Source organism: Pleurodeles waltl, chromosome 7 (genome assembly GCF_031143425.1).
Source record: "Pleurodeles waltl isolate 20211129_DDA chromosome 7, aPleWal1.hap1.20221129, whole genome shotgun sequence".
Classification (NCBI taxonomy): Eukaryota; Metazoa; Chordata; class Amphibia; order Caudata; family Salamandridae; genus Pleurodeles; species Pleurodeles waltl.
The window spans coordinates 1,489,547,931-1,489,565,923 of NC_090446.1; the positions used below are offsets into that span (position 1 = coordinate 1,489,547,931).

At 45.4% G+C, this 17,993-nt stretch overlaps 1 protein-coding gene across 3 annotated transcripts in view; it reads right to left on the bottom strand.

The window, feature by feature from the left end:
- Positions 1-17,993, bottom strand: part of LOC138246558 (chemerin-like receptor 1) — a 314,771-nt gene that overhangs the window by 30,412 nt on the left and 266,366 nt on the right. The gene's annotated exons all lie outside the window — the stretch shown is intronic.

The following is a 17,993-nucleotide window of genomic DNA, read 5'->3' on the forward strand; positions in this document are numbered from 1 at the left end:
TACTTAAGTGGGTGGCACAACAACTTCTGGTGCCCACAAATAGCATTTAATTTTCTGACCTTGGTTACATGTAGTACCACTTTACCAGTTACTTATAAATAAATTAAATATGCCAATTGAGGTTGACCAATATTAGCAGATTTTAAGGAGGGAGCATACAAACTTTACACCGGTTAGCAGTGGTAAAGTGCACAGAGTCCTAAGGACAACAAAAAGAAGATCAGAAAAATATGGAGGAGTAAGGCAAAATGTTTCGGGTAAGACCCCCCTAAGGCTGATAGGTCTAACAGTCACTGATTGAATGTTCTCTTAAAACGACTGTTGCTGAGGGCTCATCTTGAACCAACCCTTCAAGCTAACTTGAAACGGGGATCAACCTTGTTCCTGGATCTTTCTGGAGATGCTAGTTATTTTGTGTCTCTGCAGTGAGTCTAGCACTTCATTGGCCCACTTCTATATGGCTTTAAGACAGTTCCTATTCCGCACTTGGTAATCCTTTGTAAGTGGTAGCGATTAGCCTGCAGGGCACTTCTCACAGGTCAACCTGTGCATGTCTATGTTGGAGAGGTGTGTCCCTTTCTGGCTGTCTTCACATAATGCAAGGATATGTATAACTTAGAACGAATTTGTGAGATAGTGTGTTCTAACCACAAAAAAAGACTCCTAAATCTTGTGCCTCTGCTTTAAGACTCACTTACTATAAACGTATAATAAAATGGGTTGGGCCTGAGCTGTAACCACCAATGACCTCCTATTAAAATAATGTTCTTGTCTATGTAGCTCAGTACTGTTACCACATGAACACTAATGCACACACATGTAAATGTGTGCTTGCTGAGTGAGAAAGAATGTTTTCTACCTGAGCCTGGTAACTTCAAACAGGTAGCACTGAAGCAGGTAGGACCCAAGATGAGTTGGTTATGGCCAGTTGAGGCCATATCGTGCACTTGCTAATACAGTAAGAAATGTCCTGTTTTTCTTTTTTTTTTTTTTGCTTTTGTGATGAAGTATAGAATCTGTAGTGCTTAACTGTTTTTACACCATGGGTAAAAGATGTTTAACTTGTAAGTTTTTTGTTTTATTTCTCCATATTGTCTTTGGTCTTGACTTTGTGCAAAGTCACTTTATTTCTGTAGCTCAAACCTAGACAAAAACAACAAAATGCCACTTAGGAAGCCACCTTCCAGGATGGAAGCCATTGGTTGTAAGAGTGGAGAGGTAAAAAAGGTGGCAAATGTTGCTCCAACATGGATGAAAGCCCCCCACCATCATGACACCCATATGGGCACTCCAACCCAGCCAGGAGAAATCCTTGAGGATTCAGACCCTTTGAGGGGTCTGTCCACCAGTACAGATTCTGATAGACTGACTGGAAAATCTGTACGTGAGCGGAAAGACCCCCTTAGTGCTGTATCCCCTGCTTCCTCAGACACCAGTGGAGAGCTCTCATCAGCCATCTGGTGTGAGACACCAAAAGGATGCACAAGGCCATGAGACCTAACAAGCAAAAAACTTGCAGGACTGGGATGCAGGCTCCAATTAGACACATTTGAAACTCACTAGAATATACTTTGTGCAATTTTACTCATATGTGTTTTTATAAATTTTAAAATTGGATCAATTTGCCTGAAACAGCATTGAAAAATGTAGGCTTCTGCTAGCCAGCTGTCCCTTTAAAGCCTTCTCTGCCCCTCACCCCCCCCCCCCCAAATAACAGGCCCATTTTTGGAGATTAGCCATTTTCTGGGAGAGGAAAATCGGGCGAAATCTGTGTAAGGTTATTAGCTGCATCTCTCTGACATTGCCAGGAAATGTTATTATGACAGATAGAATGGGAGAGCAGACAGAACTCTGGCACCAGTCATCACAGGGGTTCCATTTGAAGTTTTCTTTTATGAAAGAAAGTGTTTTTTGCTCTGATGAGTCAGGCTCAAAGGACAGGTCTTTCTAAATCTTAGTTGAACTAGGGACTCCACATTCTAGAACACGTAAACCCCTGCACAAGGGAAGAGACTGAGATGAGTGTGGAGAAACAGAGGAGGAATAGTCCATCTTGCTCATCAACCTCTGTGGGATGGAAGAGCTATTGACCTTTACTTCTTGGATTCTGTCGCCTGAACCGGTCACACTGGATTTCCATTCTCACTGCATGACAGTGGAGGGTGGACTTGAAGGAGTCCTTGAAGGAAGGGGGCCTCTTAGACTTATTTTGACTGGCCCTATTGCAGTGGCCTTATAAGGAGTGTCCTAGGCTCTTGCTGGACATGTGGGCATCCTTAGAGTGGAAAAAGGCCAGAGGTACTTGGAGGGTGCACGAAGAAAGAGAGGTTTACCTTAAGTGCCAGAGGCTGAACAAAGTCATCTAAAGCCATCAAAGAAAACCCTTGTGAGATTCTAGAGGCCAGGAGACCCTAAAAGAACACTCCTGGTTGCTGGAACGCCGTATCAGAAGAGCCTCAGAAGATCCACTGGAGAGTGCAATAAGGCCGAACACAATCCGCTATTTCAACTGATGATTTCTCTGGCTGAGATGAGCCAATTTAGAAGCATTTGCCATTGGAAGGAGAAGTCATCTTCTGCTTTGAGGAAGCGGTCTCATTCTTGTAAATGGTTAAGATCTTGATATTTTACCCCAAAGCCAGACTCTTCCTCGATGTTGGGTGAACCTCTGATGAATCCAAAAATGTGATGGGTAGAATGCTTACATTAATATGAATTAACCCCTGATACCTAAGAATTCGAGACTGGAGTTTCACGTTCCTTCAGCTGGCCTCACCTAGATCTAGGCCTTATGGGTAGCAAGCGATGCTGGATCTTTTCAGGGTGGCCCCACCACTGTTTGGGGAACTCCCCAAATGGGGTCCACTCCTCCACACTTGACAACTTTGGCAATTCTGACCCTGATGTCTCTTGGCAGCTTGGATTCAAGGGCTTAGGAGTCAGCACCTTAAGCAAAGTTGAGACCAATCACGGCTCCATCCCCTGTTCATCTGAGCCCTTCTGCAGCATCGATCTCAAAGACAATGGCCCTCATTATGACCCTGACGGTCCATGGACCGCCAGGGCTGCTGTGGTGGTCTTACTGCCGTGGGACCAGCGATGCAGACCACCATATTACGACCACCCGTCCCCCCGCTTTATTGCGAATCGCTGGGCTGGAGGTTTCCACCTGCAGCCTGGTGGGAGTGATACCCTGAAACCGGTCCCAGGATGCTTGTTTCTGGTCCAGGGAGGACCTGGCCTGGCAGTTCGGGCTGACTGTTCCCATTGTGAACAGGGTCAAGACTGATTTGCATAGGGCTGGATCCAAACTGGGGTGGCACAGTGAGCAAAAGAATTGATGAAAGAAAATACCTTAAAAGCAGACAATCTGTACATGAGCCGTAATCACATTATTATCCTAATCCCAAGGATGAACTCCTTAGATCATAAGGAGGGGGAACATGTTAGAAATAGCAGACAGAGTCACAGCCCTGTCCAGGAGTGTCCAGGACACTAAATTGTGTTTTGCCTATGTTTGTGTGTAGAATTTACTTGTAGTTTACATTAATGTACTTTTCTTTCTTGAAAGGTTAGCACTGGGTTATACTCAGTTATAACTCTGTATGATTGTTGAGTCCCACCCTCAAGCACTTCAATAGCCCCTCCCTGAAAAGCCTATGACTGCTCACCATTGCTATTACTACAATCCCAGTGCTGAAAGGGCTGTACTTTTCGCAGTTTGCAGAGCCATATTAGCACTGACCAGGAGGAAAACAAATTCAACCCACACGGTAGAGGCCCATTAGGCCCTGCACTCCCTGTGGCACCCGGAACGGGGTCAGACAGAGAGTCTCCCATTTTATCATTCAGTGGGAGCCTATCATGGTGGTCCGCTTGGTACTTCAACTTATCTGCCAGGGATACACATTCCGCTCCTATCCTCACCGCCAGACCATTCCCCTCACTGTTCCACACCTCGATCCTGGAGTTAGACAACTTTGCCTTGGTAAAAATAAAATGGCCACAGAAGTGGTGCTCCCAAAAGAATGGGGTACAGGAATTTACTCCCTTTTTCTCTTGAAGGATGGACACTTGAAACCAAACCCAGACCTCTGCTTTCTGAACCTATACATTTATCAGGATACATTCAAAATGCTGTCATAGGGTCCTGTTGGACATAAACCTTGGAGACTAGTTGGTATCCATGGACCTCCACTCCAGCACACCTTCTTTCATCTTTCAGTTCTCCCTGCCCATAGGCACTATTTGTGGATCATGGTGTGATCTTAATGCTTTTAGTTTAAGGTCCTCCTTTTCGGACTTATGATGGCCCCATGTGTCTTTATGAAGGTGATGCCTAAGGTGGCATCTTTCACAGTAGAGGTCGAGAGTCCATATGTTTTCGTACTTGGAAGACTGTCAGGTCCCCGCCAATGGTCCAGAAATAGCTATAGCAGACATGATGCTTCTCCATAACCTGAGCATCAGTGTCCAAAAGTCTCACCTTGCCCCATACAGAGACTGACTTATATTGTGGGCCTGCTTGACACAGCCCTTATGAGGGCCCTCATGCTCAGAGGATCACTGATATTCTAGTGAGTTTCCAATGTGTCTAATTGGAGCCTGCATCCCAGTCCTGCAAGTTTTTTGCTTGTTAGGTCTCATGGCCTTGTGCATCCTTTTGGTGTCTCACACCAGATGGCTGATGAGAGCTCTCCACTGGTGTCTGAGGAAGCAGGGGATACAGCACTAAGGGGGTCTTTCCGCTCACGTACAGATTTTCCAGTCAGTCTATCAGAATCTGTACTGGTGGAGAGACCCCTCAAAGGGTCTGAATCCTCAAGGATTTCTCCTGGCTGGGTTGGAGTGCCCATATGGGTGTCATGATGGTGGGGGGCTTTCATCCATGTTGGAGCAACATTTGCCACCTTTTTTACCTCTCCACTCTTACAACCAATGGCTTCCATCCTGGAAGGTGGCTTCCTAAGTGGCATTTTGTTGTTTTTGTCTAGGTTTGAGCTACAGAAATACCATATAGATACACAGTAGCCATAACCTTGCTCGGTCGCATCAGGAAGTTACAAGCACACATTATTCAAGAAACATTTGTTCTGGTGCACAAAGTAGTAAATGTAGTGGAGCTGCATGCCATGAAGGCATTATTCCCTTTACCATCAGGGAGCGCCATTCATATCCTGACAGACAACACCATCACTGTCAATTATATCAACAGAGAGGGTTTTGTGGTTTTGTGGACCCTGTGTTGGGAAGCAATGTGCCTGCGTAGGTGGGCGCAGTGAGGAGGAATCTTCCAAGTAGGAAGCAACTTAGCAGACTGCCCCAATGTGATGCCAGCCTCTCACTGGAAAAGCCTAAATACAATTTACATGCCGAAGTGAAGGAGGTGATCTTCCCAGTTTGAGGTTTCTGCTGCAAAATGGGCTCTGTCTATTCAGCACCCAGATGTTTTGTTTTTGATCACCCAGTTTTGGACTTTTTACTATGCATGAGTCTCACTACTGTAGTAATTCCATGGTAAATGGACTGCACGTGTTCACCTCCAGTGCCCGCCTTTTAAGATAAGCCCACTACGGTGCAGCTAGGGTAAGGGGCCCTTTGCTGCTTACACATGTGAGAGCTGCACATATGAGACTACTATGAGATTACTTACCAATCAGGCAAATGCGCTCAGCTAGCCTGGCGAAGAGGGCACTCTGCTGGTTTAGGTATTGACCTGGGGTAGGCCTTATAATATTAGTGGCACCTATAGGTAAAGTCAGTATGGTTTACTGTTGTGCCTGCAGCAACAATTAATTATACGCATGGGGTACAGCTGCCTTAGAGTGCAGTTTTGCTTCTCTTTGGCCTACAAAGTCCAGCAAAACATCATATGGGGGAAAGGTGGGCGCTAAGCTCACAATTGCAAGACCCAATCAGATATATGTACATCTTATGGGCCATCCAGAATTTTCATATTTCTCTGGCTGAGCTCAGGATCAGAGCCCAGGACTTTTGTCACTCTGCTGGGCTAAGTTAATTATATTGTTCATTAGCAGAGGAAACAGAGGTCTCCCCCACAAACAGGACTAATTGACAGTGCTTCAATCAGCTCCTGGGGAGCAAGGGTTGGGGAAGAAAATCTGCATTTATTGACACACTGTACCAGGGCTGGGACTGCCCAGACTCACTGAACAAAGGAGAAACCCAGACTACTGTAGCCAACATAGAAGGGGGACTCCTGTTTGATGTTTTTTGTTTGGTGGGGGGGGCACTGGCTGTGATGGCAGCTGAGGCTCCCAGACAAGATGTGAGCAGTGACCTCTAGATGGCACAATTTTGAACTGTCCCTGCAAGCTGTGAAGGAGGGTTGTGGCAGGGGTGGAGAGGTGATGTGGCACCCTAGGTTTGGCTACTAGAACCTTAGACCCACATTAAAGAACTCTTGCACAAGGGAGCGAGAGGGAGTTTTTTGTAAATATTTTTTATTAGTTTCGTACCAATGTAAAGACACAAGAAATTAGCCACTACGCACAGGTTGAGCCAGAAGCATGATAACAACCAAATACATTTGCCTTAACATGATCCACATCCTCCCCCTCGTAAAGTGAGAGCTGCCAGCCCATGAGGGATATATATTGGTAGCCTCCCAAGCACTCTTTCAGGGGATCCCATTCCCTTTCCACCAGGACCCCAGATCGTCATATATATTTATTTGGGCAACATCTGGCAGTAAATACTCCCTCCTTGGTAATGGAGCAATAATCCATCCCATTAAGCCACTTCTGGAATGGCAGAGGGTCACTTGATCTCCAGTGTCTTGCTATGTCACGTTTGGCAAGTACAAGACCAACACCCAACAAGGTGTGATGGCCCTGATGCCCATCTCAGCCCGGGAGGATCCACAGGAGCGCCATTTGGAATCTTGCCCCAACGAGACATCCACCACCACTTGCAGTGCATGAAGCACTCTCAACCAATAGGCGGCTATGCTCAAACACTCCCAAACTAGTGTTAAACCATGTGGCACATTTCTGGCGACACCTGAGACAATCTGGGCTCCCCCTCATTTTCCAAAATCTGTCAGGCTTATGATAGACCCGGTGGAAGTATATAAATTGGATCAGCCACAATCTGTCAGAAATCACCAATACTCTTACTGCCATTTTTGCTTCCACCTAGTCTTCTTCATCAAGGTCCCAAACGTCAGCCTCCCATCATTCCCTCAGCAGCACCATTGAGTCAGGAACATTTACAATTGCGTCCTGAATATAGGTGAGACCCCTTTCTCTCCTTTCTCACCCATTGTAAGTTTTGGCTCTTCAGGGTTATATTCAGGGAGTGGGTCTGGGTTTTTCCCAAGATATTCTAATGTGTTGCAACCGTAAATATAGGAAGGGTTTGGATATATGTAAGTCATAGTTCCCGCTCAATTGTGTAAACAAGAGCATGTGCCCGTGGGCCTGATATCCCCACATTTGCATATGCCCAACTAACCCCATTTTTTAAACCCCTGTAGTTGCATGGCGGACTCCAAACATGAGCCCAACCACAGTGGTGTTTACGTGGTGGACTTCGCTGCTTAGTCCAGCCCCTTCAAAACGCCGTACCAGCATTCAATATGGCCTGCCGAAACTGGGGGCAACTGCTGCAGGACCTTTGTCCCATAGAGCAAGGACCAGGGGCGGATTCAGAGAATACCGCCACTTCAAACCAAAAGACTGGGTCATCCCTCTCCCCACAGATCCAGTCTGCGGCCGCCCAGTAATACCTCTGTATGTCAAATAGCCTCAGTCCACCATCCATCAGGGACTGTATACATTTGTCGTGGTCTACTGTAGGCAGACTCCACCCCAAGTGTATGCATTAATCTGCGCCTGCAGCCTCAAAACCCATTGCTGTGGTAGTCTATATGGAAATTTCCTGGGGTGCTTCTAAGGTTTCCAGTAATCTGAGCTAGGGGGGAGGAGCAACGCACAATGGGTACAAGGACAATTTATCCCAGTTAACTTGTAGGCCTGAAGCTTCCCCATATACTGTTTGCGTTTGGATCAATCGTGGAATTGACACCTCAGAACTCTGTATGAATAACAGTACGTCATCCACATACAGCGAGATTCAGTCTTCCAGGACCTCTCCCCCATTGCAATCCCTAGTTTTGTGCCTTTTATCCATTCAACTAATGGTTCGATCAGCAGCGCAAACAAATAGGGGGACAGCCCTGTCTAGTACCTCTTTGAATCTGTAATGTTATCAGTCTCCTATTGAGTTTTCTAACAAAATGTACATATTACATCACACAGTATATTCACAGGTGCTCCGAATGTTTAGTTGTAGTGCTCAAATGTAGCTATACGAAAGAGCAAAAGGGATCCAATGATCCTATGACCCTTACGGTGCCAACATGTTTCTGCCCTACACCGATGGCCGTAAAAGGTCCAGGGCATTAGTTAGGGTGGGATTGTTTTTCTAATAGTGCCCTGATGACGTTTCTGTGATCAGAAAGTTATTGTGGTGGCATGCACACTAAACTTTAGGCATGCAAAGGCAGTGAATACTTGCCAATCCTATGGCGCCTGTAAATACAGATACATAAGCATAAGTAAATCTAATAGTTCCAATGACCCAGTGATAGTGTCCACGTGTGAAAGGAGACCTCTGCCTTATACTGTAGGTTATTTATGGATCACTCATATGAGGCAGTTTTACACTTCTCAATGAGCCATTCATCGTGGTTAGGTATGTGTGGAGAACGCCAATGGCATAGGATGCAACTTTTGGCTGTTGGAGCCAAGTAGAGTAATCAACTTTCTTGATAAGACAATACTGGTAAATCTGCCATTTCGTGGTTCATCATCATGTTGTGGCATTGGTGTAGGGATGCCCATGGTCTACTTAAGTAGCTCACACCTCGTTCCACAGGGTGCACAACTCAGGACAGGCCAGTAACACATGCACTATGTAATAATGTGGGTGCCCGCAGCTCCAGCAGTTGGAGTGGAGTAGGAAACCTGCTTTCCTCAGTACTGCAGGTGTCTAATGCCAGACTTGGAGCATCTTGAAGAGGCAGAGTCTAGGTTTTCTAGTATCTCTGCCCAGCCCTCCTCGGTATATTCTACTTGGAGTTGGTCCTGCCACTTGACACAAAACCTCTCTACTTGTGGTTGGGAGGTATAGGTGTCTAATCAGCTGGTTATAGGACCCTGACATTACCATATATCACCAGAAAAGTCTGAATCACCCATGGTGGATGGCCCAATCTATGGAAAAGGCAGTGGTTTACCTGCTTGAATTTCAATTGTTGAGTCAGTGGTAGGTGTAATTCCTTCCCGAGGTCCTTGAAGGTCTTTACAAACCCCAGGGCCATGATGTGGTTCAAGGACATGATCCTTGCCATTTTCCATAGCTCTTAATTTAGCATAGTCCCTCCTTTAGGGATGCCGGTGTTGTGCCAAAATGGTGCCTTATCATGTAGGTTGGCATCCACTGATAAGCGTCTATGGGCATATGCCCAGGTTTTGACCACTGAAGGTATACTAGGGTTTGAGGTCCCAGGTGTAGGGGCGCTGTGTTTGTTTATCATTTGGAGACCAGGCAAGATCTCAGTGCGGTTTCTCTCAATAGTGACCCACAGTGGAGGGTTTTGGGTGTGTGGCTGCATGCATGCCAGCTGTGCTAGGTGTAGAGTAGTATGGTATAGAGTAGTATTGTAATGTTCTACAGGGAGGAGTCCCAGTCCTCCATATTTCCTGTATGCAACGAGTTTGGTAATTGCTTATCAGGGTTTCATTTTGCCCCATATAAAGTCTAAAGTCTTTGATAGCCTTGCCTAGGGGATGTTAGCAGTGGGAGCATGGCAAAATTAGAGGTATATCTTGGGAGCCCCGTCATTTTTACTGCCTGTGCTAGGGATTCTAGGGCCAGGTGGAAGAGAAGAGAGTACATCAGACATCCCTGTCATGTCCCCCTTTTCACTGAGAAGGTGTTGGTAGGGAAAAGTACTCTGCATGATAATGGACACGTGCCCCTGCCCTGAGTGCCAAACTATGCTGTTGTCTACGTGCTTAATGCTGATATTTTGTTGTTAGAGGCAAACATGTATCATGAGTGTGCCTATCTCATTGGTTGCTCTCTTGTTGGACCAGGAGGGGCACACAAAGTGCTACCGTCATAGTGGTGGAAGGCTACTGCTTCACTAGGAGTTCGGCAGCATGAACATGGTGGTGGCTGTAGGGGTGAACAGGTCCTTTTTACCCTTTGTCACTGGAGTGAGGCTTACATGCTCACTCACCTTTTTTGAAGTTCTGCTGCAGTGTGCTTAACTCGCCCCTTGGTCTACATCAGTTAGATGTAAAGTGCTGTGCAGTGTATGAATGCACTAGTTGCATGTGTAGCTTGGTGGCTGATTCGTTCAAATAGGTGACTCATCTATGCATGTCTTGGTGTCCTCTCCTTTACTTTCTAAATTAATTAACTGCAGTGTGCACTCTTCTCCTTAACTAATTAAACTCACTAATCCCTCCTGTTGACATGCCATCCACTTTTTTGGCGCAGTTGGGCTACCCAACTCTGGAACACAGGGGCATATTTAAGAAGGCACTGCACACAGTGCAGCGCCACTTTTCTTGCGCCCTTTACTTGCCCCCTACCACCAACATGTGGGTGCCATACTTAAAATACAGCGCACCATGGCGCAGGGTAGGGGGCAATAGCGTCATTTTTTATGACGCTATTGATGTACTCTGCAGGAGTAGCGCCAACATTTTGTAAATATGGCGCAGGGATTTTGGCTACCTAATGAAACATTAGGGTCCGAAAAATGACTCTTAAGTATGCTCTCCAATGTTAAGGGTTTTGCATGTCAGAACAACCTGACTAGACTTTGTCAGACGTGGGCCTCCTGACCACATGAACAATGAGGAGAAAATCCACATTTGACTTGCCTTCAACGTGAACAGCTATTTACTACGGAAAAGGGTGGCTTCACTCAGCAAAGAGCCTCTTTTATTTTTAGTTTGCACGTATTCTGGATGCTGTAGTTCCTTTAAAAGTTTATGACTTAGTAACAAGTTCACATGTAAAGACATTTTTCCAGCCACTTTATGCATGTTCATGACCCTATCTGGTGCCAAACAGCCTGATGAGGGCGTATTGGGGTGCACTGCAGTTCTTTTGCAGGACAGATGTTCGAGACGCCTCATTCAGCGTTGCTAGGGGTTTTGCTAGAATACACCTAGAGGATGCTTCTAACCTCCAAGGCCTGGGAATCAGCCTTTGCTAGCAGCCAAGAACATGGTTCTCGTGCTGCTGGAAGCAATCATACACCAGTGGTGACACTCTGCTATCAAGTGCAGGTGAGATGGAACTGTAGCAGCTGTTCCTCATATCCATGCTGCAAGGAACATGTGTGTGGCGCCTCAGAGCCACCAGGAATGTACTTAAGCAAAATGCTGTAATTCACACAGCTCCGTAGCACTGTTAGGGAGCTTCTTGGCCCTCTCCAAAAAAAGAAAGAAACAAAAATTGAATAGTTTTTTGTTTGTAGATAAAATAAAGAATTATAAGCGTAATTCCAGTTGTTCCTGGCACCGAAGGGGCCTACTTTTCAGGTATCGCTTGTGCTGTGCTTGTGATTGCTGCACCGCTTCCTTTATTGCAGAACTGCTCACCAACTTAAAATTTACCAAAAAACAAAATATATATATATTATTAATCACATAGGCGAAACCTAATGCATTTACCAATGCTTGTTTATGGTAGATATGTGTTTTAATCAATTCCTTGCCCGTGGGTGTCTTATAATATGAAATGTTTAGGTGCAACGGTTAGCAAATCAGTTTTGCTAGCCCCATATCAGCCGTGAGATATATCAGCAAATGATCCGAGATTGCCCCCTCAAGAATCAGGTTATCGCGGATCAGTGCTTTTATGGGCTTGGAAATGAAGAAGTAGTCAAGTCTTGATTGGGTGCAATCGACAGGGGAGGTTTAGGAGTGTCCCCTTTTGGTAGAATGTAGTAACCGTCTTAGGTCAAGAACGCTATGATCAGGTAGAATATAGCTCATGACTGCCCTGCCCAACTTATCAGCTGCATCAATGGGACCTGTGCTATCCAGTATCATGTCCTGAGCCAGATTCCAGTCTCCATCCGTAACCATTAGTGTGGTGTCTATCTCTGTCATTATGCGGTTAAGCTATAGGAAGAATGTCTTTTTAGGGCCAGTTGGTGCATAGAGCAAACCTAAACTTATCACTCTTATCGTAGTTAGGTAAACACATACCGACCCTCCGAGTCAGTCCATATTTTTAACACTGTGCATGGGAGCATTTTGCACAGAAGGATGGCCACTCCGCATTTCTGGGTACAGGAACGGCCCATCTGCTATGACGGAGGAGCGTTGCTCACTGCTAATAAGGCAGCAGAAAAATAAAATTATATTATTATTATTTTTTTCTACTCTCTAGGTCGGGGCCAGCATCCTACATGTCAGGAGGGAGGCGGATTAATGGTGCACTCTGAGGCCGGCCAAACTGACATACACACTTACAACCCTCCACCTTAGCTGTATTCAACAGCTGGGTGGAGACCAAGTGCAGGCTCCCACTCCCTCCCTGAGCGGCTTTTCAGCCCACTCAGGCCAATCCCAGTGCTTCTCTCATGCTCTCAGCATGAGAGAAGTGTCTGGATTGGGTGGGGAGTGGAGCAAAGCAAGCACTGAGACGGCGGGAGCGGCAGAGGCGAGGCGACAGGTAAGTAACATTTTTAATTATTATTATTTCCCGCCCCCCAGCTCCGCGCATTGCCCTACCAGCCCTGCCAGGTAGCACCCGCCACTGTCTGGGTATAGAGTTTCCATCACCCTACAGTGGTGTGTGGATACTATGTATGTCTTCACCTCCCAGTATGTTTAGAGTTGAGTTAGGTGACCACCATCTTACATTTGATATAGTGTGTGAGGCCACTGACGTTCCATATTATAACATTTAAGGGTCTTGTAGGTTTTACTCAGGTTGATATCTAAAGCCTAAGGAGTGTGGTACGAGATTTAATCACCTTCCCTGCTACACTGTGTGTACTACCCCAGTGACAGATGTTGTGGCACCTTCACCAGAGAAAAGTTCAGCATGCCATAACAACATTGATTGTAGAGGTGGCGGGCAAGTTGCCTTTAAAGACGCAGCAGGGTCTGGGGAGGTCCAGTGAGGCAAAGGCAGTAGGGGCTGGGATACTACCATGCACCCTGATGGAAGGGATAAGGGGATTAGGAGTATATCATCGGGTGTACCAGCAGTCCTAAACTCTGGAATTGCATGGAGGACCAGGCTACTTTGCAGGAGTGATGGCGGGCTGCTCTCCGTACTCTGGGAGAAGTACTGCATCAGTGTATTATGAGGAGAACTAGAGACTCATCTTACAGTAATTAGCTTGCGGATAAAGCATAGAAACTTATCTGGTTTTGCCAACAGCTTAATTTCCAAATTACACATTTAAAATAACAAATGACAGGCAGCAAATACTCATCTGCTGACATTGGCAGCAATGCATATCAGTTGACCATGGGGAAGGTAGTCCAGTTCCGCTCCAGTCTTCCGTGGCAAATGGGATATGCTTTGCTCTCTGTCAAATGTGAGCTCCACTACAGCTCTGATTGCATTGTCTTTGTCGGTGCGACCATGTCGCTCTGTCCTGTTGTCTGCCCATTTTGGGGATTTCCCCTCACTGCAGGGATTAGATAAGTCGTTGGTCAAGGAAGACGTGGTCATGGAGATATTGGATGTCATGCACCCTCAACACTCCCTCAGCATTGCCCTTTCATGAGACCTACACTGTCCTCACTGTGGTGTAGAAGGCCTCCATGACTGGACATGGCATCTCACTTTACCTGCTACCTCCATTGTTGTTCTCAACCGACACCAAGCCGCCGTTACTCCTGTCTGTCATGTTCCCAATGCGGAATCTTAGGGAGAAGAGCAGGAGGGCCACTTAACTATTTCAATTGTTGCCAACACCCCATAAAGCTCTGCAATACTGAGTGCTGAGAAAGGTCATCCCTGTCCTTCAGGTCCACTCACTGGGTTCATCTGATTTGTGGCCTGCATGTAGGCTCCAGAGACACAAGCGGCATAAAGGCCTATCTCTGCACCCGTCTGCTGGGTGTTGCTGCTGCTCCGCAACAAGCTACTCCCTCTTTGTCCTCCCCTACTTCAGGTCCCAATTATAGGACTTGTCAGAGTCACCATGTCCAGGCCAGGGAGAGTCAGTGTTCTGCCTCCTCCTGCATCTAGGAGTGCAAAGCCTGATCCTGTCAGTGGCCTGAGACCTCGCTGAGCGTCTGAGTCTCGGTTGCAGATGGCCATAGTCTTCAGTGCCCAGACTTCGCCCCGTATGTGCTGTGCTGTGTTTGTCACTGTTCTTGCTCTCAGTTACTGTCCGCATGCCTTGCTGGGGCAGAGAATGAATATTAAGAACCTGTTTTTGCAGATGATGTCATATCCAGAGGCAGGGTTGTGACTGTAGCCAAGTAGTGCCACCAAGCGTTTCCTGAGGGCAATTGCTGAACTAATCTGAACCCTTGTAGGAGAATCCATAGAGTGAGAAATCTGCAGAAATATGATGCAGGAAAATGTTACTTACTCTTGAAGTATCTATGCGTAGAGTGCAGTGCTGTAGAATCATATGCTCTCCATACTCCTTCCGTCAAGTGTTGGGCTTGGACATTACAACTTGTTTTCCTTCAAAGAGGTTTCAAGTCACTGAATGGGCTCTGTCTCCACCTTTAGTCCACAATGCAGATGAGTACCGCAGCCTCCCTAGTGGATTGTAGGGTAAGACTGGTATGATGTGCCCTGAGCACACATCTATAGTACATGAGGTTCTGCTTGACACCTAACTTGTGCAATGCCTTATCCGTTACCAAATAAAGAATACGATCAGGTCGATAGTCTAGTCGATAGTCTGGTTTATATAGAAAGGTGAAACTACTTCGGCAGGAACTTTGGATTCATTCTAAGTACTACCCTAACTTTCTGCACCTGAAGTAATACTTCTTGACTGGTGAATGCTTATAACTTCCTGATGCAACTCAGTGAGGTTATGGCTACTGTAAGAAAATGAATTATTGATTGAGGGGGTCATAACACTACTCAAGCAACAAACACAGTCTTTGCCAGTGTGAACCACAAAAGTCACTGAATTATTCTGTGCTTAAACCTCTGGTAACTTGGCACAACAGTTTTCATTCTTAACTTAGGGAGACTGTCTAAAGTATTTATGCAGCACACAAAACACAAACGTATTTAGAAAAACAGTGAAAGTTTTAATAATCCAAATTACACCAAAATTAATTGAATCCAATCTGTAGAACTGGAGCATTGAATGGTTAAATCTTTTAGAGAAATCTAATGCCTAAAAGATTAAAGTTCCAACCACAGGTATCTGGTCTCATGAGGCCGGGGCAAAGTCAAACGATAAGGCCTACAGTGATGGAGCATGGGTCAGATACACAATAGATCGGGCCTGGTCTCGAATTAGTTTTGGGACTCAGACAAAATTCTGATGAAAAGTTCCTTAGAAGGTATAGTTTAATGGGCAAGCCAGCAGGCTATATCCGAGGAGGAGTCATTGTCACCAGGGACTAACTCACATTGAACCTGTTGACAATGGAAGGAACAAGCTCTGAGCAGAGGAAGCTGGATTTTCGTAATTGATGGGGAGCTAGTTTTCATCGAGCCCAGTGAAGGTTTTTTACATTTGGTATACATTTGGTATTAAACAACTTTTTAGAAGTTGAAAACCCCCAGCGGGACGAACCTGCAGGCTCCACGAGACTGGATACTTTCTCCAAGAGTTCCTGTTGAACAGGATTTACTGCTGCAGATAGGATTATTGGGGGAGCTATCTTGATGTCAGGCCGGCCGGTACCTTGACCTTGGGCAGGTCATCTGGCAAGCAGGATATGGTCCTTTGTTTGTTCTCAGGCCACTTTTTGATGAAAATATTTCTAAGTCCCAAGTTCTTGGAGGTGTACCATCAACACCACTACCAAGGGTCCAGTACCTAGTGGGCATAATGTGGGGGTTAGGACTCAATCCAGCAGAGGCCAGGTGCAGGATTCAAGTTCAGAGAAGCCTGTTATGTCCTTGTAGCTCACACAGGAGGCCAGCCAACTAGCCCTTGAAGGCACTTCTGTTGATCTGGGATTCAATGAGATGGCCCAATTCTCCTTAAAGGAGGATGGCAAGCCTTCAATCAGCAGGGCAGTCCTCTGATAGCAGTGGGGCAGTCCTCTGCTGCTCCTTCTGAAGTCATCCACAGGTGCAGGAGAGTACTGAAGCAGCACAGCCTGTGAAGTAGGGTGACGTCCTGGCCTATGCCCACATATGTTTATGGAAAGTTCTTCCCTTCCTCTGGCAAGACTCCAAGAAATCTCAGGTGACAAAAGGCTAATGTGAGGTTCCTTTGTATGTGCAGGAGGCCAGCCTTTCGAAGTGAAAGTGGGGCAGGGAACAGCTCCACCCCAGCCGTTCTGGCAGGATGGCCCATCCTGCCAACAACTAGTCCCCCTTTGTCACATTGTTTGGGAGGAATACACAAAGCCCAACAGCAGAGCCATTCCCAGCCATGTGACCCAGAGCACTGGCAGCAGGTGCCAAATGGTTAGGGCATGAAAATGTCAACTATCTAAAGGTCATAAAACAAGGTAGATTTACCGTTACTGACTGATTAACAGCACGTTCATTTCAGTGTAGTGGGCAGGAAACGTAATTAGCGTGAATACCTTTTTATTCTCTTATATTTGTTTTCATTTTTTCATATTTATAACATTTACATTCAAAATTAATATGGCATAGATGGAACCCAAAACCAGTGGTGAAACTCAGTTAGCTGTTTTCAAAGCCACCACAACAGTAAAAACACTTGTATAAACAATAACTAGCAGGCAAGTCATACTTTTGAATTACAACAATATACATACAAAAAGATTCCTTCTGGATTATATCATCTTAATTCTTATATTCAAGGAGTAAGTTTTTTTATTTCATTTCTCTATACTCCTACACAAGATTCTAGGGGTGACATTATTTTTTGTATTTTTTTAAGACACCCTTATATCTTCAGTTGCCCTTTGGTAATTAATTTGGCTGAAAGATTAAACTTGTCATAGCAGAGCTCCTGCCTTTTTCTGCCTTTTTCTGTTAATCTGTGATAGCTCTATTTCCGTAAATCATTTGCCTTCAATTATCCAGGTGTTAAAGGTGGGTAATACCTCTGCAAAAGCAGACTGCAGTGTGGGTTCTGCTTCCTCGAGCCATACTATCTAAAGGTGGCCCTTTCAGAATTGTGACTTAAAGAGGATTGTAAATTACAATTCAGATGAGTGCAACCATGACATCCCTACCTGATCCCAATCAAAATGTATGAATTGTTAAATGTAATAAGGCAACTCAGTGTGTAAGATAGGTCTTACAGTAGTGAAAAATGACTTTTAGAGTCCTTCACTACCAGGACATTTAAAATGTATACCCACATGTCCTACATTTTATATACAATGCACCTTGCCATATTAGGCTTTAGGCATGCATTAAAAAGTAAGGTTTAGGCTGTGCATAAAGTTTATTTTGCCATGTCAAAATAGCAGTTTAAAACTGCACTACATATATATATATATATATATATATACATAGTACCATGTAGTAGGGTCTTATAAATAAATCAGATGTGCCAATCAGACGTAAGCCAATCTTACCATGTTTTACGAAGAGAGCACAAGCACTTTAGCACCAGTTAGCATTGATAAAGTGCACAGATTCCTAATGGTGGCAAAAACAAATTCAGAAAACAAGAGGGGTCAAGACAAACAGTTTAGGAGTGACCCTGCAGAAAGGGCCAGGTCCAACATGACCCCCCTCCAGCTTAAAGCCAGGGTAGACTAATGAATTATTTGATTGGCTTCCCAGCTCAGGTGATAGAACATGGACAATGGCGGTCTCCTGCAGAGGCCCTTGTCACTTGC